At 41.9% G+C, this 26,869-nt stretch overlaps 1 protein-coding gene across 1 annotated transcript in view; it reads right to left on the bottom strand.

The window, feature by feature from the left end:
* The window catches only part of ANKFN1 (ankyrin repeat and fibronectin type III domain containing 1), a 1,096,304-nt gene extending 1,071,035 nt beyond the window's left edge, over window positions 1–25,269 (bottom strand). The window contains exon 1 of the mRNA XM_077257596.1: window positions 24,722–25,269. The gene's annotated coding sequence lies outside the window, so the exon portion shown is untranslated. The remainder of the gene's footprint in view (window positions 1–24,721) is intronic.
* Window positions 25,270–26,869: the final 1,600 nt, after the last annotated feature.

Raw genomic sequence — 26,869 nt, 5'->3', positions numbered from 1 at the left:
GTGAAAATAAAAACTTGGGGGCTAAAAAATCTTTATTGTTAAAAAATATATATTTTTTATTTTCACGACTCTGCATTATAAACTTCTGTGATGCACTTGGGCATTCAAAGTTCTCACTACACATCTAGATAAGTTCCATGGGGGGTCTAGTTTCCAAAATGGGGTCACTTTTGGGGGGTTTCTGCTGTTTAGGCACATCAGGGGCTCTCCAAACGCGACATGGCGTCCGATCTCAGTTCCAGTCAATTTTGCATTGAAAAGTCAAATGGCGCTCCTTTGCTTCCGAGCTCAGCCATGCGCCCAAACAGTGGTTTACCCCCACATATGGGGTGTCGGCGTACTCAAGACAAATTGTACAAGAGCTTCTGCGGTCCATTTTCTCCTGTTACCCTTGGTAAAATAAAAATTTGGGGGCAAAAAGATCATTTTTGTAGAAAAAATGAGATTTTTTATTTTCACGGCTCTACGTTATAAACTTCTGTGAAGCACTTGGGGGTTCAAAGTGCTCACCACACATCTAGATAAGTTCCTTAAGGGGTCTAGTTTCCAAAATGGTATCACTTGTGGGGGGTTTCCACTGTTTAGGCACATCAGGGACTCTCCAAACGCGACATGGCATCCGATCTCAATTCCAGCCAATTCTGCATTGAATAAGTCAAACGGTGCTCCTTCAATTCCAAGCTCTGCGGTGCGCCCAAACAGTGGTTTACCTCCACATATGGGGTATCGACGTACTCAGGAGAAATTGCACAACAACTTTTGTGGTCTAATTTCTCCTGTTACCCTTGTGAAAATAAGAATTTGTGGGCGAAAAAATCATTTTTGTGAAAACAAATGCGATTTTTTATTTTCACGGCTCTACGTTATAAACTTCTGTGAAGCACTTGGGGGTTCAAAGTGCTCACCACACATCTAGATAAGTTCCTTGGGGGGTCTAGTTTCCAAAATGGTGTCACTTGTGGGGGGTTTCCACTGTTTAGGCACATTAGGGGCTCTCCAAACGCGACATGGCGTCCGATCTCAATTCCAGCCAATTCTGCATTGAAACAGTCAAACGGTGCTCCTTCACTTCCAAGCTCTGCGGTGCGCCCAAACAGTGGTTTACCTCCACATATGGGGTATCGGTGTACTCAGGAAAAATTGCACAACAAAATTTGTGGTTAAATTTCTGTTTTTACACTTGTGAAAATTAAAAAAAATGGTTCTGAAGTAAAATGTTTGCAAAAAAAAGTAAAATGTTCATTTTTTTCTTCCACATTGTTTTAGTTCCTGTGAAGTACGTAAAGGGTTAATAAACTTCTTGAATGTGGTTTTGAGCAGCTTGAGGGGTGCAGTTTTTAGAATGGTGTCACACTTGGTTATTTTCTATCATATAGACCCCTCAAAATCACTTCAAAGGTGATGTGGTCCCTAAAAAAAACATGGTGTTGTAAAAATGAGAAATTGCTGGTCAACTTTTAACCCTTATTACTCCCTAACAAAAAAAAAAATTGTTTCCAAAATTGTGCTGATGTAAAGTAGACATGTGAGAAATGTTATTTATTAACTATTTTTTGTGACATATCTCTCTGATTTAAGGGCATAAAAATACAAAGTTTGAAAATTGCAAAATTTTAAAAATTTTCGCCATATTTCCATTTTTTTCATAAATAATCGCAAGTAATATCGAAGAAATGTTACCACTAACTTGAAGTACAACATGTCACGAAAAAACAGTCTCAGAATCAGCAGGATCCGATAAAGCGTTCCAGAGTTATAACCTCATAAAGTGACACTGGTCAGAATTGTAAAAATTGGCTCGGTCATTAAGTACCAAATTGGCTCTGTCACTAAGGGGTTAAATGAACAAATGAAAGTCAGACATTGCTTTTCATCCATGTTTCACCATAATTTAAAAAAATAAAATAAAATTCATGAAACATGCCTGGACAGAAATGATGGTACCCTTAACTTAATATTTTGTTGCACAACCTTTTGAGGCAAGCACTGCAATCAAACGATCTCTGTTCCAATCAATGAGACTTCTGCACCTCTTGACAGGTATTCTGGCCCACCTCTCAAGATCAAACTGCTCCAGTTGTCACGTGTTTGAAGGTTGCCTTTTCCAGACGGCATGTTTCAGCTCTTTCCAAAGATGCTCAATAGGATTTAGGTCAGGGCTCATAGAAGGCCACTTCAGAGTAGTCCAATATTTTCCTCTTAGCCATTCTTGGGTGTTTTTAGCTGTGTGTTTTGGGTCAATATCCTGTTGCAAGACTCATGACCTGTGACTGAGACCAAGCTTTCTGACAGTGGGCAGCACATTTCTCTCTAGAATTCCTCGATAGTCTTGAGATTTCATTGTACCCCACACAGATTCTAGACACCCTGTGTCAGATGCAATAAAGCAGCCCCAGAACATAACAGAGCCTCCTCCATGTTTCACAATAGGGACAGTGTTCTTTTCTTGATATGCCTCATTTTTCCATCTGTGAACATAGAGCTGATGTGCCTTGCCAAAAAGTTCCATTTTTGTCTCATATGTCCATAAGACATTTTCCCAGCTTTGTGGCTTGTCAACATGTAGGTTTGCAAATTCCAGTATGGCTTTTTTATGTTTTTTTTCTCAAGAATGGTGTCTCCCTTGTTCATCTCCCATGAAGTCCACTTTGGCTCATACAACGACGGATGGTATGATCTGACACTGATGTTCTGTTTAGAAGTTTTTCTGGGCTCTTTTGTTACCATTCGTATTATCCATCTCTTTGATTTGTCATCAATTTTCCTCCCACAGCCACATCCAGGGAGGTTGGCTACAGTTCCATGGATCTCAAATTTCTGAATAATATGTGCAACTTTAGTCACAGGAGCATCAAGCTGCTTGGAGATGGTCTTATAACTTTTACTTTTAACTTCTTTGTCTAGTATTCCATGTTTATTATTCTATGCCTGTTATGATCCGGTGACTTTGGAGCCACATGAACTTTCTCTGGAGTAGATGGAAACTGTACTGACCGCAAAACCTGAACTAACACCGCAACTAGAAGTAGCCGTGGGGTGTTCCTAACAAACCCTAGACACCTCGACACAGCCGGAGGACTAAATACCCCTATAGATGGAAATAGGAATACTACCTTGCCTCAGAGCAGAACCCCAAAGGATAGGCAGCCCCCCACGAATATTGACTGTGAGTAGGAGAGGAAAGACACACGCAGGCAGAAAACAGGATTCAGCAAAAGAGGCCACTCTAGCTAAATAGGGAAAGATAGGACAGAATACTAAGCGGTCAGTATTAAAACCCTTCCAAAAATATCCACAGCAGATAATACAAAAAGTTCCACAATCTAACTAAAGACATGGAATGTATATCTGCCACTCCAGAGAATCCAACAAGACTGAGAAAATACTGACACAATCTAAGCTGGACAAAAAAACACTGAATAGCACAGAAGTATTAAGCACACAGCATGTGTGCCACAGAAACCAAAACCAGACACTTATCTTTGCTGATTTGGCAGAAGGCAGAAGGAACCAAACCAGGACCAAAACCTCCCAACAACCATGGACAACTGGCAAGGACTAATGAATCCTGCACGCCTAAATACCCCAGTCAGAACTGTAATCAGCAGATACACCTGACCAGGACTGCAACTCAGGGACAACTGCATTACCACCTACAACCACCGGAGGGAGCCCAAAAGCAGAATTCACAACAGTACCCCCCTTGAGGAAGGGTCACCGAACCCTCACCAGATCCCCCAGGCCGATCAGGACGAGCCAGATGAAAAGCCTGAACCAAATCAGCAGCATGGACATTAGAGGCAAAAACCCAAGAATTATCCTCCTGGCCATAACCCTTCCATTTGACAAGATGCTGAAGCCTCTGCCTCGAAAAGCGAGAATCCAAAATCTTCTCAACCACATACTCCAACTCCCCATCAACCAACACAGGGGCCGGAGGATCAACAGAGGGAACAATGGGTACCACATATTTCCGCAATAAAGATCTATGGAAGACATTATGGATAGCAAAAGAGGCCGGAAGCGCCAATCGAAAAGACACCGGATTAATAATCCCAGAAATCCTATAAGGACCAATAAAACGAGGCTTAAACTTAGGAGAAGAAACCTTCATAGGAACATGACGGGAAGACAACCAGACCAGATCTCCAACCTGAAGCCGGGAACCAACACACCGACGACGGTTAGCAAAACGTTGAGCCTCCTCCTGAGACAACACCAAATTGTCCACCACATGAGCACAAATCTGCTGCAACCTGTCAACCACCGAATCCACACCAGGACAGTCAGAAGGCTCAACCTGCCCAGAGATAAAACGAGGATGAAAACCAAAATTGCAAAAAAAAGGCGAAACCAAAGTAGCCGAACTAGCCCGATTATTAAGGGCAAACTTGGCCAATGGCAAAAGGCCACCCAATCATCCTGATCAGCAGACACAAAGCATCTCAAATAAGTCTCCAAGGTCTGATTAGTTCGCTCGGTTTGGCCATTTGTCTGAGGATGAAATGCAGAGGAAAAAGATAAATCAATGCCCAGCCTAGCACAAAAGGCCCGCCAAAACCTAGAAACAAACTGGGAACCTCTGTCAGACACAATATTCTCCAGAATACCATGCAAACGAACCACATGCTGAAAAAACAATGAAACTAAATCTGAAGAGGAAGGCAATTTAGGCAAAGGCACCAAATGAACCATCTTAGAAAACCGGTCACAAACAACCCAGATAACCGACATCCTGTGGGAAACCGGAAGATCAGAAATAAAATCCATAGAAATATGCGTCCAGGGCCTCTCAGGGACCGGCAATGGCAAAAGCAACCCACTAGCACGGGAACAACAAGGCTTGGCCCGCGCACAAGACCCACAGGACTGCACAATAGAACGCACATCACGTGATAAAGAAGGCCACCAAAAGGACCTACCAACCAAGTCTCTGGTACCAAAAATACCAGGATGACCAGCCAACACAGAACAGTGAACCTCAGAAATCACTCTACTAGTCCATCTGTCAGGAACAAACAGTTTCCCCACTGGACAACGATCAGGTCTGTCAGCCTGAAATTCCTGAAGAACCCGTCGTAAATCAGGGGAAATAGCAGAAAGAACCACCCCTTCTTTCAGAATGCCGACTGGTTCAAGGACCTCAGGAGAATCAGGCAAAAAACTCCTAGAAAGGGCATCAGCCTTAATATTCTTGGAACCCGGAAGATACAAGACCACAAAATCAAAACGGAAAAAAAACAAGGACCATCGAGCCTGTCTAGGATTCAGCCGCTTGGCAGACTCGAGGTAAATCAAATTCTTATGATCGGTCAAGACCACAATACGGTGCTTAGCTCCCACAAGCCAATGTCGCCACTCCTCAAATGCCCACTTCATAGCCAACAACTCCCGATTGCCGACATCATAATTGCGTTCAGCAGGCGAAAATTTATGGGAAAAGAATGCACATGGTTTCGTCAAGGAATTAACATGATCCCTCTGGAACAAAACGGCCCCTGCGCCAATCTCAGAAGTGTCAATCTCAACCTGAAATGGAAGGGAAACATCCAGTTGGCGCAATACCGGAGCAGAAGTAAATCGACGTTTAAGCTCCTGAAAGGCAGAAACAGCCGCAGAGGACCAATTCGCCACATCAGCGCCTTTTTTTGTCAAATCGGTCAAGGGTTTAACCACGCTGGAAAAGTTAGCAATGAAACGGCGATAAAAATTTGCAAAACCCAAAAATTTCTGAAGGCTCTTTACGGACGTGGGTTGAATCCAATCATGAATGGCCTGAACCTTAACCGGATCCATCTCAATAGATGAAGGAGAATAAATAAAACCCAAAAAAGAAACCTTCTGCACCCCAAAGAGACACTTAGACCCCTTCACAAACAAAGCATTGTGACGAAGGATCTGAAAAACCATCCTGACCTGTTCCACATGAGACTCCCAATCATCAGAAAAAATCAAAATATCGTCCAAATATACAATCAAGAATTTATCAATATAAGTCCGGAAGATATCATGTATGAAAGATTGAAAAACGGATGGAGCATTAGTGAGCCCGAACGGCATCACAAGGTATTCAAAATGGCCTTCGGGCGTATTGAACGCAGTTTTCCATTCATCACCCTGCTTAATACGAACAAGATTATATGCCCCCCGAAGGTCAATCTTCGTAAACCAACTAGCCCCCTTAATCCTAGCAAACAAATCGGAAAGCAAAGGTAAAGGGTATTGAAACTTGACCGTGATCTTATTCAAGAGGCGATAATCAATACAGGGTCTCAAGGAGCCATCCTTCTTAGCAACAAAAAAAAATCCCGCTCCCATCGGTGAAGAAGATGGCCGAATATGCCCTTTCTCCAAAGACTCCTTAACATAACTCCGCATAGCGGTATGTTCCGGCACAGACAGGTTGAAGAGTCGGCCCTTGGGAAACTTACAGCCTGGAATCAAATCAATAGCACAATCACAGTCCCTGTGTGGTGGAGGAGATGGATATTAAAGGAACATCATTATGAACCCTCTGACAACCCCAACTAGTCACAGACATAGACTTCCAATCCAACACAGGATTATGTACCTGCAACCACGGAAAACCCAACACGATAGCATCATGTAAATTATGCAATACCAGAAATCGACAATCTTCCTGATGGGCTGGCGCCATGCGCATGGTCACCTGTGTCCAAAACTGGGGCTTATTTTTAGCCAAAGGTGTAGCATCAATGCCCCTTAAAGGAATAAGGTTCTGCAAGGGCTGCAAGGGGAAACCACAACGCCTGGCAAACTCAAGGTCCATTAAATTCAAAGCGGCGCCTGAATCCACAAACGCCAAGACAGAAAATGATGACAATGAGCAGATCAGGGACACCGATAACAGAAATTTAGGTTGTACAGTACTGATGGTAAATGAACTAGCGATCCTCTTTGTCCGTTTAGGGCAGACTGAAATGACATGAGAAGCGTCACCACAATAATAACACAACCTATTCTGATGTCTGAGTCCTTGTCGTTCTGTCCTAGACAGAATCCTATCACACTGCATTGGCTCAGGACTCTGCTCTGAGGACAACGCCACAGCATGCACAGTTCTGCGCTCCCGCAAGCGCCGATCAATCTGAATGGCCAAAGACATAGAATCACTCAGACCGACGGGCGTGGGAAACCCCACCATAACATCTTTAACGGATTCAGAAAGACCCTTTCTGAAAATTGCAGCCAAAGCATCATCATTCCATTTAGTCAACACAGACCATTTTCTAAATTTCTGACAATACAATTCTGCCACCTCTTGACCCTGAGAAAGGGCCAAAAAGGTCTTCTGTCATGGTTCCCAATGGCAAGGAAACGTCAGAGAACTTAAACTACAGACTAGCTCCTGGGTGATGGAATCTCGAGCTGACCGTGAGCTAAACCTACCACACAACTAACAGTGGCCGGGTGGCGTACCTACGTTTTATCCCTAGACGCCTAGCGCCAGCCGGAGGACTAACTAACCCTAATAGAGGAAAAGACAGACCTGGCTTACCTCTAGGGAAATTCCCCCAAAAAGGAGACAGAAGCCCCCCACATATATTGACAGTGAGTTCAGAGGAAAAGACATACGTAGAATGAAGGTAGGTTCAGCAAAGCGAGGTCCGCTTACTAGATAGCAAGAAGATACAATAGGGAACTTCACGGTCAGCTGAAAACCCTATTAAAATACCATCCCGAAATTACTTTAAGACTCATGTGTCAACTCATGACACCGGAGTGGCAATTTCGGCCCACAAGAGCTTCCAGCTACAGGAAAAATAACATAACTGTGAACTGGAACAAAAATGCAAAACAAACTTAGGACTAAGAGTCCAACTTAGCTGATAGTAGTCTAGAAGCAGGAACATGCAACAGAAAGGCTCTGGTTACATTGATGGCCGGCACTAGAATAACTGAGCAGCAAGGCTAAATAGGGTACACCCATATCCTGATGGAAACAGGTGAACAGAGAAAGTGAAGCACACAAGTCCAGTACCACCAGTGACCACCAGGGGAGCCCAAAAACCAAATTCACAACAGTACCCCCCCCTCAAGGAGGGGGCACCAAACCCTCACAAGAACCACCAGAGCGATCAGGATGAGCCCTATGAAAGGCACGGACCAAATCAGAGGCATGAACATCAGAGGCTGTCACCCAAGAATTATCCTCTTGACCGTAGCCCTTCCACTTGACCAGATACTGAAGTTTCCGTCTGGAAACACGGGAGTCCAAGATCTTCTCCACAACGTACTCCAATTCACCCTCAACCAACACCGGAGCGGGAGGCTCAACGGAAGGCACAACCGGTACCTCATACCTGCGCAATAATGACCGATGGAAGACATTATGGATAGAAAAAGATGCTGGGAGGTCCAATCAAAAGGACACGGGGTTAGGAATCTCCAAAATCTTATACGGGCCGATGAACCGAGGCTTAAACTTAGGAGAAGAAACCCTCATAGGGACAAAACGAGAAGACAACCACACCAAGTCCCCAACACGAAGACGAGGACCAACACGACGACGGCGGTTAGCAAAATGCCGAGTCTTCTCCTGGGACAACTCCAAATTGTCCACCACCTGTCCCCAAATCCGATGCAACCTATCCACCACAGTATCCACTCCAGGACAATCCGAAGACTCCACCTGACCGGAAGAAAAACGAGGATGAAACCCCGCATTGCAAAAGAAAGGAGAAACCAAAGTGGCTGAACTAGCCCGATTATTGAGGGCAAACTCCGCCAACGGCAAAAAGGCAACCCAGTCATCCTGATCCGCAGACACAAAACACCTCAAATAAGTCTCCAAGGTCTGATTAGTTCACTCAGTCTGGCCATTAGTCTGAGGATGGAACGCAGACGAAAAAGACAAATCAATGCCCATCCTAGCACAGAACGCCCGCCAAAATCTAGACACGAACTGGGTCCCCCTGTCAGAAACGATATTCTCCGGAATACCATGTAAGCGAACCACATTTTGAAAAAACAGAGGAACCAACTCGGATGAGGAAGGTAACTTAGGCAAGGGCACCAAATGGACCATCTTTGAAAAACGGTCACACACCACCCAGATGACAGACATTTTCTGAGAAACAGGGAGATCAGAAATAAAATCCATAGAGATGTGAGTCCAAGGCCTCTTCAGAATAGGCAAAGATAACAACAATCCGCTGGCCCGAGAACAACAAGGTTTGGCCCGAGCACAAACATCACAAGACTGCACAAAAACTCGTACATCTCGAGACAGGGAAGGCCACCAGAAGGACCTAGCCACCAAATCCCTGGTACCAAAGATCCCGGGATGACCTGCCAACACAGAAGAATGAACCTCCGAGATGACTCTACTGGTCCAATCATCAGGAACAAACAGTCTACCAGGCGGGCAACGATCAGGTCTATCCGCCTGAAACTCCTGCAAAGCCCGTCGCAGGTCTGGGGAAACAGCAGATAATATCACCCCATCCTTAAGGATACCTGTAGGCTCAGAATCACCAGGGGAATCAGGCTCAAAACTCCTAGAAAGGGCATCCGCCTTCACATTTTTAGAACCTGGTATGAGACCACAAAATTAAACCGAGAGAAAAACAACGACCAGTGCGCCTGTCTAGGATTCAGGCGCCTGGCAGACTCAAGATAAATCAAATTCTTGTGATCGGTCAATACCACCACTTGATGTCTAGCCCCCTCAAGCCAATGACGCCACTCCTCAAAAGCCCACTTCATAGCCAAAAGCTCCCGATTACCAATATCATAATTTCGCTCGGTGGGCGAAAATTTTCGAGAAAAGAACGCACAAGGTCTCATCACGGAGCAGTCGGAACTTTTCTGCGACAAGACCGCCCCAGCTCCGATCTCGGAAGCATCGACCTCAACCTGAAAAGGAAGAGTAACATCAGGCTGACGCAACACAGGGGCGGAAGAAAAGCGGCGCTTAAGCTCCCGAAAGGCCTCCACAGCAGCAGGGGACCAATCAGCAACATCAGCACCCTTTTTGGTCAAATCAGTCAAAGGTTTAGCAACATCAGAAAAACCAGTTATAAATCGACGATAAAAATTAGCAAAGCCCAAAAATTTCTGAAGGCTCTTAAGAGAAGAAGGTTGCGTCCAATCACAAATAGCCCGAACCTTGACAGGATCCATCTCAATGGAAGAGGGGGAAAAAATGTACCCCAAAAAAGTAATCTTTTGAACCCCAAAAATACACTTAGAACCCTTCACACACAAGGAATTAGCCCGCAAAACCTGAAAAACCCTCCTGACCTGTTGGACATGAGAATCCCAGTCATCCGAAAAAATCAAAATATCATCCAGATACACGATCATAAATTTATCCAAATATTCACGGAAAATGTCATGCATAAAGGACTGAAAGACTGAAGGGGCATTTGAAAGACCAAAAGGCATTACTAAATACTCAAAATGGCCCTCGGGCGTATTAAATGCGGTTTTCCACTCATCCCCCTGCTTAATTCGCACCAAATTATACGCCCCACGGAGAGAAATCTTAGAGAACCACTTAGCCCCCTTTATTCGAGCAAACAAATCAGTCAGCAGTGGCAGAGGATACTGATATTTGACTGTAATTTTATTCAAGAGTCGATAATCAATACACGGCCTCAAAGAGCCATCTTTTTTAGATACAAAGAAAAAACCGGCTCCTAAGGGAGATGAAGAAGGACGAATATGTCCCTTTTCCAGGGACTCCTTAATATATTCTCGCATAGCAGCATGTTCAGGTACAGATAGATTAAATAAACGACCCTTTGGAAATTTACTGCCCGGAATCAGATCTATGGTACAATCGCAATCTCTGTGAGGAGGTAGTGAACCAAGCTTAGGCTCCTCAAAAACATCACGATAATCAGACAAAAATTCCGGAATCTCAGAGGGAATAGATGATGAAATGGAAACCAAAGGTACGTCCCCATGAGCCCCCTGACATCCCCAGCTTAACACAGACATAGCTTTCCAGTCAAGGACTGGGTTATGAGATTGTAACCATGGTAATCCGAGCACCAAAACGTCATGTAGATTGTACAACACAAGGAAGCGAATCGTCTCCTGATGGTCTGGATTCATACGCATAGTCACTTGTGTCCAGTATTGTGGTTTATTACTAGCCAATGGTGTAGAGTCAATAACCTTCAGAGGTATAGGAACTTCCAGAGGCTCTAGATCAAACCCACAGCGCCTGGCAAAGGACCAATCCATTAGACTCAAAGAGGCGCCAGAGTCGACATAGGCATCCGCGGTAATTGACGATAATGAACAAATCAAGGTCACAGACAGAATAAACTTAGACTGTAAAGTGCAAATTGAAATAGACTTATCAACCTTTTTTGTACGTTTAGAGCATGCTGATATAACATGAGTTGAATCACCACAATAGAAGCACAACCCATTCTTTCGCCTAAAATTTTGCCGTTCGCTTCTGGACAGAATTCTATCACATTGCATATTTTCTGGAGCCTTCTCAGAAGACACCGCCAAATGGTGCACAGGTTTGCGCTCCCGCAAACGCCGATCAATCCGAATAGCCATTGTCATGGACTCATTCAGACCTGTAGGTGCAGGGAACCCCACCATAACATCTTTAATGGCATCAGAGAGACCCTCTCTGAAATTCGCCGCCAGGGCGCACTCATTCCACTGAGTAAGCACAGACCATTTACGAAATTTTTGGCAGTACATTTCAGCTTCATCTTGCCCTTGAGATAGGGCCATCAAGGCTTTTTCAGCCTGAATCTCTAAGTTAGGTTCCTCATAAAGCAACCCCAAAGCCAGAAAAAACGCATCCACATTGAGCAACGCAGGATCCCCGGGTGCCAATGCAAATGCCCAGTTTTGAGGGTCACCCCGCAGCAAGGAAATTACTATCTTAACCTGCTGTGCGGGATCTCCAGCGGAGCGAGATCTCAGAGAAAGAAATAATTTACAATTATTTTTGAAATTCAGGAAACGAGATCTATCCCCGGAGAAAAATTCTGGTATAGGAATTCTAGGTTCAGACATAGGAGCATGAATAACAAAATCCTGTAAATTTTGAACCTTCATAGCAAGATTATTCAAACCTGCAGCCAAACTCTGAGGATCCATTTTAATCAGGTGAGATCAGAGCCATTCAAGGATTAGAAGGAGAGAGAGAGACAAAGGCTGCAATTAGAGCAGAAATGCAACTGAGTCAACTAAAAAGCAAGCTCAGAAGAAAAAAAAAAAAATCTGCAGACTTCTTTTTCTCTCCTTTCTTCTGCCAACGGTTTTAACCCTTGGCCGGCCATACTGTCATGGTTCCCAATGGCAAGGAAACGTCAGAGAACTTAAACTACAGACTAGCTCCTGGGTGATGGAATCTCGAGCTGACCGTGAGCTAAACCTACCACACAACTAACAGTGGCCGGGTGGCATACCTACGTTTTATCCCTAGACGCCTAGCGCCAGCCGGAGGACTAACTAACCCTAATAGAGGAAAAGACAGACCTGGCTTACCTCTAGGGAAATTCCCCCAAAAAGGAGACAGAAGCCCCCCACATATATTGACGGTGAGTTCAGAGGAAAAGACATACGTAGAATGAAGGTAGGTTCAGCAAAGCGAGGTCCGCTTACTAGATAGCAAGAAGATACAATAGGGAACTTCACGGTCAGCTGAAAACCCTATTAAAATACCATCCCGAAATTACTTTAAGACTCATGTGTCAACTCATGACACCGGAGTGGCAATTTCGGCCCACAAGAGCTTCCAGCTACAGGAAAAATAACATAACTGTGAACTGGAACAAAAATGCAAAACAAACTTAGGACTAAGAGTCCAACTTAGCTGATAGTAGTCTAGAAGCAGGAACATGCAACAGAAAGGCTCTGGTTACATTGATGGCCGGCACTAGAATAACTGAGCAGCAAGGCTAAATAGGGTACACCCATATCCTGATGGAAACAGGTGAACAGAGAAAGTGAAGCACACAAGTCCAGTACCACCAGTGACCACCGGGGGAGCCCAAAAACCAAATTCACAACAGTCTTCCCCGCTTGATCCACAGAATTAAGTTCATCACATAATAGTCCTAAAGCCTGAAAAAAGGAATCTACATTAAGCAAAGCCGGATTCCCAGATTCCAGGGAAAATGCCCAATCCTGTGGATCACCACGCAGCAGGGAAATGACGATTTTAACCTGCTGAATAGAATCCCCAGAGGATCGAGGTCTCAAAGCAAAATACAGTTTACAGTTGTTTTTAAAACTCAATAATTTGGACCTGTCACCAAAAAACAAATCAGGAGTAGGAATCTTCGGCTCTAAAACAGGAGTCTGAACAATATAATCAGAAATTCCCTGTACCCTAGCAGCAAGCTGGTCTACACGAGAAGCTAATTCCTGAACATCCATGCTAACACAAGACTCCTTAGCCACCCAGAGAAAAAGAGGGAAGAAAAGGCAAAGCAAACTGCAGAAAAAAAATTACTCAACACCTTTCTTCCCTTCTTCTGAGATGCATTTAACTCATAGTGGGCCAGTTGTACTGTTATGATCCGGTGACTTTGGAGCCGCATGAACTTTCTCTGGAGTAGGTGGAAACTGTACTGACCACAAAACCTGAACTAACACCGCAACTAGAAGTAGCCGTGGGGTGTGCCTAAAAAACCCTAGACACCTCGACACAGCCGGAGGACTAAATACCCCTATAGATGGAAATAGGAATACTACCTTGCCTCAGAGCAGAACCCGAAAGGATAGGCAGCCCCCCACGAATATTGACTGTGAGTAGGAGAGGAAAGACACACGCAGGCAGAAAACAGGATTCAGCAAAAGAGGCCACTCTAGCTAAATAGGGAAAGATAGGACAGAATACTAAGCGGTCAGTATTAAAACCCTTCCAAAAATATCCACAGCAGATAATACAAAAAGTTCCACAATCTAACTAAAGACATGGAATGTATATCTGCCACTCCAGAGAATCCAACAAGACTGAGAAAATACTGACACAATCTAAGCTGGACAAAAAAACACTGAATAGCACAGAAGTATTAAGCACACAGCATGTGTGCCACAGAAACCAAAACCAGACACTTATCTTTGCTGATTTGGCAGAAGGCAGAAGGAACCAAACCAGGACCAAAACCTCCCAACAACCATGGACAACTGGCAAGGACTAATGAATCCTGCACGCCTAAATACCCCAGTCAGAACTGTAATCAGCAGATACACCTGACCAGGACTGCAACTCAGGGACAACTGCATTACCACCTACAACCACCGGAGGGAGCCCAAAAGCAGAATTCACAACAATGCCTTAAGATTCATGTGCCTTAACACTCATTTTGAATACTGAGTCCACTAACACTATGTCATAATCTTTTTTGTGGGTTTTAATCTGCTACATGGGACTTTTTTATACTATGTTTTATAAAAATATATTGTTTTTGTTTCATCATTATAATCTCATTCTAATCATAAAATATACAACTTCATGTTTTACTGTTTTAATCATCATATTAAAGTCATCTTTTAATAGACCATATTACCTCTTCACCCCTAGGTAAATACTAATCATAACCCGTTCAATCAACAAAATGTAAAGTATTCTTATTCACAGTTGGCTAAAAAGCTTCCGACAATTATTCCAAGGTTCTTTTAAATCTATAGAGATAGATCCTAAGAGAAGAAAAGGCTTAATAACAATAGCAAAAGGATAACGTGTCTAGCAGTCACCAAACTGATGACTAGGGTTGAGCGAAACGGATCGTTCATTTTCATAAGTCGCCGACTTTTGGTAAAGTCGGCGTCTCATGAAACCCGACCCGATCCCTGTGTGGGGTCGGCCATGCGGTACGCGATCTTGGCGCCAAAGTCGCGTTTCGTATGATGCGTTTAGCGCCATTTTTACAGCCAATGAAGGAGCGTGGGCAGAGTGATGACATAGGGGTTATGGCGTGCACGCCTATCATCATTTTATCGCTTGTGCGCAGTAGCGATTTGGAATGTGTAAAACAAAATTTTCTGTGCTGGGACAGAGGGGGAGAGAGAGAGAGAAAGAGAGAGAGAGAAAAAAAAATCCCCATTGACGTGCATAGGGTTTCGTGTTCCGGCCGATCCTCGACTTTGCGCAGTAATCGGCCGATTTCGCCCGACTCGACTTTTCCAACAGTCGGGTTTCGTGAAACATGACTCGACCCTAAAAAAGTCAAGGTCGCTCAACCCTACTGATGACTAAGGTGTGCTCCAGCAATATCGTTGTGTGCTTACACTATTTGTACACCATATTGCTCATGCAAAGTGAATGAGAACAGCCACACTGTGAATGTAGCACTAGATGAGGGCTGTGGTATCTGCTGGTCTAGTTGGTGTTATTCATTATTATATTATATACAAAGTTAATTTGTAGATGCAATTATCTAAAACTATGACTTTGGGAAGGCATTCAGCGACTTAGTATAAATCCACACATAATTAATAAGCTAAATGTACAACTTTATAGAGGTCAAGGTGTTCAGCACTACACAGCAAGGTACTAGCTACTAAATAGCAAACTAGAAGATTAATCCTTCAGTTCACGCTAAACCCATGTGCATATCCAGTAGCATTCATGCAATGTAATTTTTCGAGTGTCTTTATAAAGTGTTGCCATGTAGACTGGGAAATTACAGCCATGGTAAGACATTAATGGATTTTAGTCCAGTCAACTTTGAATTGTACATAAGAATTAGAATAAGATCAGGTCACAGTGAGACTACAAAGGCTGTGTGCAAACCTCAAATGTAACCTCTGAAATATTAAATGTCAGGACAAGATGTGCATAGGTTTTGCATATTTTATTGATGCTAAAACACATTCTGACAATTACCGTAAGAATTAATTGCAGCTTGTTTCAATACTGTGGTGTAGTTACATACTTATGTCAAAAAGAGACACCAAGTTCACCAAGGGGAGAAGTGAGGACATGGATAAATGGGGGTGGGGTGAATCTCAGAACTGTAACTGTACCTAAATATCCAGAAAAATGCAATAAAAATGTACGAGGCAATCTACACTAAAAAAGGAAATAAATGTTTTCTGACACAATACACAATTTTATAGACTGACAAAATCATTGTTCCAAGAAATCTCTTCTTGAATGATTTTGTATTTTTCAGTAAAATGCACCTAAGTCTATATCAGTTAGTATTATTATAAAGGTCTTCTTGTCATCATCACTTTTCCCCTATGCAACACAATTTAAAAAAATAAATATCTGAAGTAATGCACATCATTACCTTATCGATATCAAGTAAAAAAAAGAGCCAGCTTTTATTACATCCTATGTTGAACGCAATGGCCTTCCATGGATTATCCATTCTAGTTCATTAAAAAGATGTTTGATGGGGTTGAAATCAGGACTCTGTGCAGGCTAGACAAGTTTATCCACATCTTACTCATCCAACAATTCAAGAAACTTGCTTTGTGCACTTGGGCACGGTCATATTAAAACAGAAATTGGCCTTCCACAAAGTGCTCACACAAGGTTGGAAGCATGAACTTGTCCAATATGTCTTTGGTATGCTGAAGTATAAATAGTTCCCTTCACTTGGAACCAAAGAACTTAGGCCAAATCCTGAAAAACAACCCACAGCATTATACCTCCTTCACCAAATTTTACAGTTGCCACAAATCAGTAAGGAAGTTAAAATCTTCCTGGCATTTGCCAAACTCTGCTTTATAACTCTAAGTGGTCTGCCACTTTTTGACTGAGTTGGTGTGGTTCCTAAACGCTTCCACTTTACAATAATACGACTCACAACTGATAGTCGAATTTTTGGGAGGGAAGAAATTTCATGGACTGAGCTGTTACATGGGTCATGTCATATTACAGTGCCCCGCTCAAATTCAGTGAGCTCTTTAAAATAACCCATTCTTTCACAAATGTATGTAAATGCAGACGGCATGATGAAGGGCTGGATTTCATATTCCTGTGGCAATGGGACAAAGTAATAAAGCAAAATGTAATGATTAAGACATTTTTCCCAATACTTTGTTCTTATAGTGTGTCCATCTATCATGTACCTAATCCATCATATTTGATTTATTTGTCATTTACCTGCCGTGGCTCAGGCACTATCACTTGGTTCTTTCCCCAAAGGACTGTCTCTTTGTGCTCCCTTTGTGCGCTTGTAAAGGTGAAGAAAACAGCATAAGTCCCTTTCTGAAGACTACTGTTGTTTTATAGTGTGTGAACTGTATTTTATGGTGTGTTTTATCCTCATGTAGGCTGAGGTTTTCTATTTGCCATGGGTGACAGGGTTAACTGTAGGGACAGCCCACAGTTTGAAAGGAGTAGATGGGCACTAGTGTTTTAGTTCCTGATTTTTAAGTAAGTTGGGAGAGAGCTGGAGAGAAAGAAAGGACACCCTCAGAGAGTTCTGTTATCATTGGGTGTGTGTGAAAATACAGATCTGCAAGGGAGCTTGCTTTAGTAAGCAATATACCGCAGCAGCAATTTTATCACAGCAGGCAAGTTATTATTATTTATTATTATAGCGCCTTTTATTCCATGGCACTTTACATGTGAGGAGGGGTATACATAATAAAAACAAGTACAATAATCTTAAACAATATAAGTCACGTCTAGAACAGAAGGAGAGAGGACGATGCCCATGAGGGCTTCCAATCTACAAGATCTATGCAAGGGGAGTTTAAGACAAGTCTCAGTTTTTGCCAGACCTGGAGGTCTTAGTGAAAGAATACTGGATCGGTCAGTCTGGGGGACATTCGTAAGTCATAGCTAGTGAGAGCTCCCATACACCGTTTACAAGAGTGAAGCTAGGGTACTGTGGCCCAGCATAACACATTGACTCAGCGTGTGGCCCTATACAGGGAAGATGGATGCCCCCTGCATATGCTATGCATATGTAACATCTCTTACAAGTAATGATCCGCTGTCCGCACCATTATGCACAAACCTTTGTCACGTAATGCAGAACAAAAAAGGCAAGCATTGTTCCTGCTACCATTTGTATATATGTTCTAACCTCAGTAAACAAAACTCTTTTTGCAAACCCGTCTGTTTTCTGCATCATTAATTTAAAGGGGTCTGATGCCGCACAAATCATGCCCGAACGTATCCAATCGCATGCACACACCCAAGGACCCCTATGTAAGGTGTTTAGTGAGGTGGAGATAGATGTTGGCTCTAATCCCACCTTACACATGTCCATGCTGGGCTAATGTAGTAACCTAGCAACCTGCTTTGACATCATCACCCAATGTATGCTAATGCCGACTCAGACAGCTATATGCTCTCTGATTATTTAGTAAGCATAGCCTTCAGTTACCACATGTAGTCAGAAGATGCCTTACTATCAATTTAACTCAGTTGGCTAATCATTTTTTTAAATAAATTCCTGTTTAAAAACTATCTGCATTTATTTCATCGCTCAGACTTGCAGATAACCATTTGTAGAAGAACATTTTCTCTTCGAATACTGAGTACTATTTACACAACTTTGTTGCAAGTGTGTTTTTTTTTTGAAAAAGCAAGTATCCAGGTAGTATTTTATACCCCACTGCCCTGGTCCCAGGTAGCATGTTCGTACCCCACTGTCCTGATTCTCACTAATCCACATGTTATCTGGCAAGTTCTGCTCTGCTGTGCCATTGCCTTTAGTTTGTGTTACTCACCTTGACCTACAGCTAAGAGAATCCACCTCAACAGATGAGCTTAAAAATATCTGTATCTATCGATATTTGTCTCCTACAGTATTTGCTAAATATACTGTGCACAACCCCCTGCTCGTCCTCTCATTATCACATAGTTTTGGCCTCTTTTCTGTCAGATTACTAGCATAAGCTGAGACAAAGCAGTGAATCTGCTGAGCATGGAGGTCTCCACTGAAGATGGACCAATATTCCAGTCACAGGACACAGGAGGAACAGTATGGAGCACTAAGTATAAAACCACACATTATTTTTAATCAAAGTATATTGCAGATAAACTTCTTTTTTCACTCATTGGGAAAGACTAGTTGAGTGTTCGGGGAGAAGCCGAGCAGAAACATGTCTCTTGGGCTAGTCATCTCATTCCAGATAACTAGTGATGAGCGAGCATACTCGTTGCTTGGGTTTTCCCGAGCACGCTCGGGTGGTCTCTGAGTATTTGTGACTGCTCAGACATTTAGTTTTTGTTGAAGCAGCTGCATGATTTACAGCTGCTAGCCTGCCTGAGTACATGTGGTGGTTGCCTGGTTGCTAGGGAATCCCCACATGTAATCAAGCTGTCTAATAGCCACAAATCATGCAGCGGCGGCAAGGAAAACTAAATCTCCGAGCAGTCACAAATACTCGGAGACCACCCAAGCGTGCTTGGGAAAACCCAAGCAACGAGTACACTCACTCATCACTACTGGTAACGTTTTCAGCTTTATTTTTCTCTCAATTGCTCCAGTGTTTCAGAGTAAAACAAAAATATTTGAAATGCGGGAGGTAGTCTCTGATTTAGGCTGACCATGTTTTGGGCAGCATGAATCAGCTGACTGATTACCGTAGGCCACGTTCACACTATCAGTATTTGGTCAGTATTTTACCTCAGTATCTGTAAGTCAAAACCAGGAGTGGGTGATAAATGCAGAAGTGGTGACAGTGTTTCTATTATACTTTTCCTCTGATTGTTCCTTTCCTTGTTTTGGCTTACAAATACTGAGGTAAAATACTGACCAAACACTGAACATGTCAACGTGGCCTTAAAGTCACTTCCTGACACAAGTTACTGAAATAAGAGCTAAAGAAATCAAATTTATTTGCAATGCAACATTTTAAGAATCCGTTATAAATAATACTGTGGTGGTGTTGTTGCATCAGATACAGTAGGCAGCAACTACTGAAATTGCAAATCTGTACATAGTCCAAACTTTAGCATTTGTGGCAGAAATACAATGTAACTTGTTTTCAATTATTTAATTATTGCACTCAGCGGTGACCTTCAGATATCAGAGCTACAGAGTCACCTGCATAAAAATATTGCTACAAGATAATACACAACTAAATTTTTGACAGTGAGGGTGATCAATGAGTGGAATAGGCTGCCACGAGAAGTGGTGAGTTCTCCTTCAATGGAAGTCTTCAAACAGAGCCTAGACATCTGTCTAAGATAGTTTAGTGAATCCTGCATTGAGCAGGGGGTTGGACACGACCCTGGAGGTCCCTTCCAACTGTAACATTCTATGATTCTATGAACATACAGAACTCAGGTAAGTTCGGTATCGCCAGTGAATGGTTTGACACATATCAAGGAAAGTCTGCAGAGCTAGGACATGCAGACTTAGTAAGTATGCTATTGTAATTATGCAGTCTTGATTGATATCTTATGGGCATTTGTATATTATTTTGGTGGCTTGTTCACACGTGACCTTATTTGCCTTATCATTGCCTTATTATTTTTTGATATATACATTTTATGGGTTCACATATGTGTCTAGGCCACCAATTTTATTTCAAATTTGCACATGTACTGTATTTACTGTATATATTTTTTGTATTTGGCAATTGTTTGGCATACAATCATGTATGGTTTGGTTCCCAGGGAGATTGATTTTTCAGTGTAGGGCATGTATTTGAGAATTGTATCATTTACAGTGGGGCAAAAAAGTATTTAGTCAGTCAGCAATAGTGCAAGTTCCACCACTTAAAAAGATGAGAGCCGTTTGTAATTTACATCATAGGTAGACCTCAACTATGGGAGACAAACTGAGAAAAAAAAATCCAGAAAATCACATTGTCTGTTTTTTTATCATTTTATTTGCATATTCTGGTGGAAAATAAGTATTTGGTCAGAAACAAAATTTCATCTCAATACTTTGTAATATATCCTTTGTTGGCAATGACAGAGGTCAAACGTTTTCTGTAAGTCTTCACAAGGTTGCCACACACTGTTGTTGGTATGTTGGCCCATTCCTCCATGCAGATCTCCTCTAGAGCAGTGATGTTTTTGGCTTTTCGCTTGGCAACACGGACTTTCAACTCCCTCCAAAGGTTTTCTATAGGGTTGAGATCTGGAGACTGGCTAGGCCACTCCAGGACCTTGAAATGCTTCTTACGAAGCCACTCCTTCGTTGCCCTGGCGGTGTGCTTTGGATCATTGTCATGTTGAAAGACCCAGCCACGTTTCATCTTCAATGCCCTTGCTGATGGAAGGAGGTTTGCCCTCAAAATCTCACGATACATGGCCCCATTCATTCTTTTATGTACCCGGATCAGTCGTCCTGGCCCCATTGCAGAGAAACAGCCCCAAAGCATGATGTTTCCACCACCATGCTTTACAGTAGGTATGGTGTTTGATGGATGCAACTCAGTATTCTTTTTCCTCCAAACACGACAAGTTGTGTTTCTACCAAACAGTTCCAGTTTGGTTTCATCAGACCATAGGACATTCTCCCAAAACTCCTCTGGATCATCCAAATGCTCTCTAGCAAACTTCAGACGGGCCCGGACATGTACTGGCTTAAGCAGTGGGACACGTCTGGAACTGCAGGATCTGAGTCCATGGTGGCGTAGTGTGTTACTTATGGTAGGCCTTGTTACATTGGTCCCAGCTCTCTGCAGTTCATTCACTAGGTCCCCCCGCGTGGTTCTGGGATTTTTGCTCACCGTTCTTGTGATCATTCTGACCCCACGGGGTGGGATTTTGCGTGGAGCCCCAGATCGAGGGAGATTATCAGTGGTCTTGAATGTCTTCCATTTTCTAATTATTGCTCCCACTGTTGATTTCTTCACTCCAAGCTGGTTGGCTATTGCAGATTCAGTCTTCCTAGCCTGGTGCAGGGCTACAATTTTGTTTCTGGTGTCCTTTGACAGCTCTTTGGTCTTCACCATAGTGGAGTTTGGAGTCAGACTGTTTGAGGGTGTGCACAGGTGTCTTTTTATACTGATAACAAGTTTAAACAGGTGCCATTGCTACAGGTAATGAGTGGAGGAAAGAGGAGACTCTTAAAGAAGAAGTTACAGGTCTGTGAGAGCCAGAAATCTTGATTGTTTGTTTCTGACCAAATACTTATTTTCCACCAGAATATGCAAATAAAATGATAAAAAAACAGACTGTGATTTTCTGGATTTTTTTTTCTCAGTTTGTCTCCCATAGTTGAGGTCTAACTATGATGTAAATTACAGACACCTCTCATCTTTTTAAGTGGTGGAACTTGCACTATTGCTGACTGATTAAATACTTTTTTGCCCCACTGTATTTCTCTTTTTGATGTATCATTATTTGAAATACAACATTTTTCTTTTTGATTTGCAATTTATACCTGATATAACCCCCCCGCCCCCCACCAGGGTAACCTTTTCATTGCCTCTTTTATATAAGAGTTGTCATGTATTCACAATATGGACTGCTTCTGTGATTTTTGAATATTCTTGTATTTTTTGCACATTTTCTACTCTTGCCTTTCATTGTCCTGCATGTCGCTTCATGATGATTTTAATTGTTTTTAATTGTAACCTTCTGTCTGTCTTGACATTGTTGTTAATAAAGCCTTTTTTTTGTATATATGATTGCCTTGTGTGCACTATACTTTGCGCTCTTTTTCTTTGTTTTTCTCAGATATCAAAGTATCATTAAATCAGCTTCCTATGACCTACATACCCATACAGACGGATTAGGAGGGAGAATCCTACTGAAAGTTCCCTTTAAACTTTGGAGCTCCACAAACAGCTTAGTACTGAAAACAGCCAGTTTGCTATTAACATAGATCCCTGCTGTTTTTTAAAGATTGAGGTAACTGCACCTCTGGTTCTGATATTGTATAGGTCCTGTGAGGTTATTGCTCAAGAAGGGATGTTCAGACATAGACATGTACCCACTGTAGCCAGTATCTGGCCATATCAGGGACTTTCTAAAACCAGTGATCGTCTGCAGCGTTCTAATGACTGTGTGGAGTTTTCATAAATACAGCAGGATGTACAAAAACTGGCAGAGGACTTGAAATGTTTGAATTGGTGCAGCAAGGGATCAGTAAGGTGAACATGGATTTTTTAGTTTTATTTTTTTATCAACATTCTATGCTCTTTTGATATTATTTTCTTCTGGCTCCGTAACCTTTCTATTCACAATTATAAATGTTTTCTTATGAAGTATACTGTTAACAACTTGAACATTTGCAGCTTAAAGTCATAGAAGACCGATATCAGACAAAGATCACCCGATGTAAGTCAATTTATGTGGTAAAATGCAACTTACTTTGACTTTCCACAGAAGTCAGTAGAAATGTAATGCAAAAGTTACACAACATCGTAAATTGCTTTCCATAAAGTGCAAGACTGACACAATTGAGTCAAATAGTAACTGGCCAACTGGATCTGCTTTTCACACACACATGTAGGGCACAGGCAGACGGCAGTATAAATCGGACTGAGACCAGACCGCAACGCTTGGACTGACGGCAGCTCTCCCGATCCGAGCATCACAGCTGCATCGAAACATATGAAGGTGTCATGTTCTGGTCAGGAGAGCATTGCGGTACGATCTCCTGACTCACATACAAGCGTAGGACAATACTGCCAATGGTGCCGAAACTGCAAAAATTGTTTGTTTTCAAGATTTTCAGGAGGTATCCTCTAATAACCCTCCAAAGATTTTTGAGTTATGAATAATAACTAATTTAACTATCTATTCACTGCCAAAAACGTTTTTTTTATGAGTGATAGATATATACATGATTATGTATGGACCACACAAATTCACAACAATCAACAAATTGGACAATTTCTGTACTATTTATGCTAGAAATCCTATGTGATTAATATGAATTGCTACAAAAGTAGTGTATCTGCGTAATCTAATACAGAGGTCCGACCCACAGCTCCAAATCTGTTGGCAAATTAGAAGTCTACTTTCCCATGACGAGTTTTTGATGAGTTTTTTATGCTAAATATTTTCAAAAAATTGGAAGTAACCTATCTTACTTAATGGGTGCAGAAAATCTGCAACATCAAAAACTGTCCAAAAGCTCATCATGGGAACATAGCCTAACTACCAGAATACTTGGACAACCTGGATCAATCAGTGCATGCTGGTAGTTGTAGTTAGTCGAAAGTTGGAGATCCACAGATTGGAGACCACTGCTTTAAAGTTAAAGCTATCTGAGCAAGTATAAAGCATAGTTAGGCTCAATGTACAAAATGCAAACTTTTTTTTCCCCGTTGATTATAATGTACAAGCACAGTGAATTACTACTCAAAGGTTACATCTTATACATCACTAATTTAATTAAACTGCCACTGTTTAATGCATGTACTTAAAGGATCTGCTGTGTATACACGAGGACGCAATGTCATCCCACCTGTTCCTGCTGCCCTGACCTGTTCTCTTCTAATGGTTTGCAAATCATGCTTTGATTTACACGGGTAAGAAAACATAATCATTATTATGGTATGATGCCTGCTGAGTAACAGTATAGATTCATATATATATATATAATTCAGTATCTTTAAAGACCCCTTTAGTAGTCTTTAAAGATTAACTGCTTCAGTGCTGGAGAGGGCAAAGGCTCATCGTATTATTGATAATGACAATATAGGGCACACATAGGAATAAACTAAGGTATCTATCGCATGGTTTAGATTACAGTTTAGGCAAAGTATATATATGTATTCTAATTTCTTGCTATGTATTTTACAAACTAAAGATGACACATACACAAAGTATTAGTATAAGTTGTCTGGTTAAAAAAAAAACACACAGATGTGAATTTGTACTCACCAATTTACACTGTGCAGAGGGAAATTGGATGCAGGTGATGCTCCAAAGACTTCATTCAATAAGTCACTCAGGCTTCAGCTTGTTCTTCTCCAGAATATATGACTTTGCTTCTTCTGTGCTGTATGGATATTCAAGAGAAACAAAGCTTAGTTCCCAACATTTTGGGCAAATCAACACCACTCATAATGCTTTGAGCATCTCCGCATCTCAATGGAGAGGCAACCTGTTAGCAGCAGAGAGTGGTGGTGCTGCTGCTGGCAACCTCTGCTGAGACAATTGGCCAGCTCACTCAAGATGCAGCAGAGAGCAAGATAAGGAACAGAGTGGCAAAACGTAAGAGTGCCATGCTCTTACTGTAGTAATGCAGACATTTCCAGCTATTACAGGGGATGAATAGTAGAATAGAACTAATCCCAGTAACGATGTCCAGCTATGCATGCTGCAGGTTTAAGCTCTATTCATGTCTTCAGTGTCAAGCTGCTCTTACAACTGCATCTTGCCATCATAGCAACACAGGCAGCAACCATATCTATAGCTATGGGACATCTGCAAGATCATCTGAAAGCATTGACTATGATTGCAGAATAGAAACACAAAAGGAAGGAGCTGCACTGTTGTGCTAGAGCGCATGATGTATTATGCTACAAAATAAGTCTTATGCAAGTGCACTCCTAATTTCCATAAAAAATATACACACACACACAAAAATATATATATATATAAATATATATTGTACGTACAAAAGTGTCTATATATATATATATATATATATATATATAGATATATGTAAAAAGATATATACAGTATATATATATATATATATATATATATATATATATATATATATATATATATCTATATACATATGTATATATACATATATATGTGTGTGATTTAGGTTATATTGCATCAGGGATATACTTTCTAAGAGAATATGTAAATTGCTGAAAAGTATACCAGGCTGAGGAAGGCTGGATGAGAAACAGCGAGTAATTTTTAGCTAATTGGCATGATCATGCGGCAAAATATCTTTAGAACAGGCTCACCCATTATGTTTTAATGGTAGATTCCTCAAAGGAAACCTTAACCTATATTATTTATCATGTATCCATTTCAGCTCATCTTATGTAACAATACTGAAACTCAAAGGTATTATGTGAACTCAACCTAAAGTATCTCAAAATATTTTACATTTAAAGGGATTGTCCAGACTTAAGTTACAAGTCCGCAATCACTCTATGTGACTGCAGACTTGTGAATCCTCACATTGTGCACACTTCGCGCTGTGAAGCTTCTTTGGTGACAGTGCCAGGAACAGGCGGTCATGTGTCCGCGAGTCTGCAATTTGAACACAGTATTTCTGTCCCCATCACGACTAGCCTGTAACCGGCCTCTCACAATACACTTGCATTGAGCGACACCATGCCTATCTAGTCTGCACATGACCACATGTATGCAAATCACATGCCCATCTGTCCCGATGCCAGCACTGAAGAATCCTCACAGCAAAGTGCTCACATTGTGAAGATTCACAAGTCTGTAGTCACATACAGTAACTGCAGACTTGTATTCTAGGGCAGGAATACCCCTCTAAGCCTGCCAGACGTGCCAATATCACGTGGGATTAGATGAAAATCTATTCTGCATTGGAGTCTCTCACCTCTCACCAGACATATGATGTTTTGGGTTGAGAAGGACCGGGCAGTTTGAAATTGAACCCCTGGCATTTTAATTTCTACTGACAGACAAATTGCCAACTGAGCATTCATGTGTATAAAGGAGTCGGGAAGGTGCATGGTCACCTGTTGGCACTTTTCACAAGGCTATTTTATACCATCATCAAAGATCCATGTTATTCTAAATCATGGAAAGTCTACTACTAAGGCAGATAGATGAAGCTGCAACCCATAATGAGGTCCTTGTTATGGCGTCTTTAACTACCCGGATATTAACTGGGAAACAGAGACCTGCAAAACCCATAAAGGCAACAGGTTTCTGCTAATAACCAAGAAAAATTATCTTTCCCAATTGGTGCAGAATCCAACCAGAGGAGCAGCACTTTTAGACCTAATACTATCTAATAGACTTGACAGGATAACAAATCTGCAGGTCGTCGGGCATCTAGGAAATAGCGACCACAATATTGTA

This window comes from Ranitomeya variabilis, chromosome 4, assembly GCF_051348905.1.
Source record: "Ranitomeya variabilis isolate aRanVar5 chromosome 4, aRanVar5.hap1, whole genome shotgun sequence".
Taxonomy (NCBI): domain Eukaryota; kingdom Metazoa; phylum Chordata; class Amphibia; order Anura; family Dendrobatidae; genus Ranitomeya; species Ranitomeya variabilis.
The sequence above is the reverse complement of the archived record's forward strand: the minus strand, read 5'-3'. Positions and strand labels throughout refer to the sequence as shown.